This window comes from Alligator sinensis, unplaced genomic scaffold, assembly GCF_000455745.1.
Source record: "Alligator sinensis unplaced genomic scaffold, ASM45574v1 scaffold444_1, whole genome shotgun sequence".
Lineage (NCBI taxonomy): Eukaryota > Metazoa > Chordata > Crocodylia > Alligatoridae > Alligator > Alligator sinensis.
In genome coordinates, this window is record NW_005841886.1 from 3,612,018 (window position 1) to 3,612,473 (window position 456).

The following is a 456-nucleotide window of genomic DNA, read 5'->3' on the forward strand; positions in this document are numbered from 1 at the left end:
GCCACTCGGCTTCTGGGGTGTCTTACTTCTGCTGGATGTTTGTCTTGGCCAGCAGGAGCCACGTGGCGATGCCAGCAGAGTGTATCCTGGGACTTGCGTGTTCCTTTCCCCTTCTTTCCCCTTCTGCATTCACAGCACCAGCAATTTCATCTGTCACCTGGCTGTATTCTGCTCCCCTCCCGCCCTTCCCATGACTTGGTCCCCTGCACCCTTGAAGCTGGGCAGAAGAACAAATGTGGGTCCCTGTTGTGTCCCTTCTTCACCCCCAGCAAACCAGCTATTTCTTTGCCACTTTCTCTCCCCCTGGCTGCGGGGGTTAGGAGGGGGGGCAGTGACAGTATTTAGCAGGAACAGAACAGAACCAAACAGCTAGTGGTTAGCTTGTTACTGGAGTCTTTCTGCTTCCCCTCCCTGAACTGCCACCCCTGCTGCCCCTCAGGGACATGAGAGACATGG